Genomic DNA, 2,771 nt, shown 5'->3' with positions numbered 1-2,771 from the left:
TCTGATCGGTCTCTGACCTTTTTTACACACAAGAGGCACGTGAACTCGCATAGAAGGCCCACCCATTTGGCCCCGCCCACACACTTGCGGTGTCTCCGTCTTCCCGCCATTTACCCACTATGATGGACAGCTCACTCAAGGGACCCCTGCACCCTTCGGTGCGATGGCATAGGAACACTCACATGGTCACTGGAGACAACTCTTCTGGCACTTTACGCAGCTGTAGTGTTAGGAAAAGCACTATACATTTACCCAACGAGGTACCATTTACTCGCGGATTATTTTGTCGACTTCGCGTGAATTTGCGGATCGCAGATCCTCTAAATTCGCCCATACTTATCTCAAAGGTGCAGGCAAGGGGAGAACCAGATGCAACTGGTTCTGGAGCACTTTGTTTTTCTCAGCCCCTCTGCCTATTCACAGGACAGGCCAGGGACATCAGACGCACCACAGGAGGTGGAGCCAGAATTTTGGAGGGAAGGCCGAGCCCTATTCAGGTCTTAGGTGGAACTCCTCCCTCCCATCTAGATGCAGATCTCCCTATTCACCACCGGGCAGACTCACCATGGCTCCTGGAGCCAAGCATACCACCCAGGCCCTGTCACTCAGAAGCCAGACAGGCAATTCACATCCACAGCACATAGAAATGCCAACTTCTAAAAGTGGCACTTTTACACTAGACACAATAATCTGCGCACATCATTGCGCAGAATTTATTATCACTTGTTCGCACATACCAAATTCGCCCCTGCACTCCCCACATATCAAGAACTACCATGGACACAGATATCCCCCATGCATTCCCATGGGAGGGCAGGCCACTCTCAGCACACACACTCAGAGTGTGCACGCACTTTACACTGGGCCACAGTGCTTAAGTGCGCAGAGGCCTAAAATCACTACCACCATGCCAGAGGCTAAAGGCAAAAAGTTTAGGGGTGAACCTGCAAAAAAGGTCCAAGTCCAACAGCGAGCAAGACCTCTGACCTCCTGGTTAGAGCCCTGCTCTCTCCCCGCAGCTCCGCTTTTTAGTGCCATCGCTCTGGCACTGTGCTCTGGGTGCTGTTGCTCAGGTAGGTGTTTGAGGCCCTCCTCCACCCGCAGGCTCCTGCCTGCTCCTCATCCCTGGTGGTCCAGTGGGAGAGCCTTGCTATTCTGCTGGCCTCTGTTGTCTGTGTCTGTCTTTATGCTATTTTTCTGTCTATTTGTGCCTGTTCTCTGTCTTCCTTCTATCCTGCTCACTCTATCTATGTTGTGTCTTTTATTGTGCCACTAATTGTACCTGTGTTCGCTCTGTTTTAGCTGTTTTTCCGCCAATGTGCCCGTTTGCCCTCTGTCCCCTTCCCACTGCTGCTGCCCCCACGGCCCCTCACCCTCTGCAAGTTCCTGCTTCCTGCCTCCCAGCTGCGCTTCCCTCCCCTACATAATGGTGGCAGCTGCGCTGCCGCTCGCAGCGGGAGTGCCGCGGGCACGCTGAAGGCGCGCCTGTCTGTGACCCGCCCATGGCCAATGCCAGGAACCCTGTATCTTTGACCCCCCCGCCGCTACAACTCTGCCACCCTCCTCGCACTCAACCCCAGGAGGAACAACAACTACCAGAGATTGACACCAAACACCACCCACAGCCAGTTCTCCTGCCATTACTGCCGACAATCCTTCACCATCAACAGCCCCCCCATGACCACTGAACCCATGCCGGACGCCCATACCACCGAAGCCCTGATGTGCATCCTCTTCAACCTGCGCTCCCTACACAGACACTCCATAGAGATCTGAGACCTGCTCAACATGAACGTCACCTTCTTCACGGAAACATCGACCAATGCCATCCCTAATGGATACAAGATCCAGAGAAAGTACCTCCCCCACTACCCAGGAGGAGGACTCACCATTGCATACAAGAGCTCCCGCAAACTCTCCATCTCCAGAACGAGCTATCCCCTCTCCAACACAGAGCACCTCCAATTCCAGATCCAGACCAGCCCCAGAACCACGCTGCACGGGACCCTCGCCTACAGACCCCCTGGACCTTGTGCCTCTCCGCCGCCACTATTGCTGACCTCGTCATACCCCACGCCATCGCCTACATGGACTACATTCTCATTGGAGACCTGAACTTCTACCTCGACATCCCCAGCAACCCCGACTCCACCACCATTTTGGACAACCTCTCCAACCTCAGACTAAAGCAGCTCGTCACCACCCCCACCCACAGAGCCGGACCCATCCTCAACCCCATTTTTGCAGGAGGGACAAACATCCACTTCAGCCACATGGCACAGCTCCTCTGGAGAGACCACCACTGTGTACACTTCACCTTCAACACCACCACCGCACCCAAACCCTCCCATGCCCGCCACAAAGGTCACAGAGAAACACCTCAACACCACCCTCCTCCACGTCCCCCCTCCACCACGACCAATGCCAACTCTGCAGCTAAAGAACTACACCCCTGGATCACCAGCTGCACAGACAAGCTCACACTCCGCCGCCCCAAAAGACAATGCCCCCTGAAGGCCGCTTGGTTCACCACCGACCTCCAAGAAGCCAGTTGCTTCTGCAGACGCCTCGAGAAACTCTGGAGGAACAGGAAAACCGACAACGACACCTACAGGAACACCATGACTGAATACCACCAGTGCATAAGTGCCAGCAAGTGGACCTTTATCAAGAACAAAATCCACATCAACGCCAGTAACGCAGAATAACTCTTTAACATCACACAACAGTTCACCAAACCCTCCAGCGAAGCCACGGATGTCACAACATCC

The sequence above is a fragment of the Lissotriton helveticus genome, chromosome 5_1, assembly GCF_964261635.1.
Source record: "Lissotriton helveticus chromosome 5_1, aLisHel1.1, whole genome shotgun sequence".
Lineage (NCBI taxonomy): Eukaryota > Metazoa > Chordata > Amphibia > Caudata > Salamandridae > Lissotriton > Lissotriton helveticus.
This window is presented reverse-complemented; position numbering follows the sequence as displayed.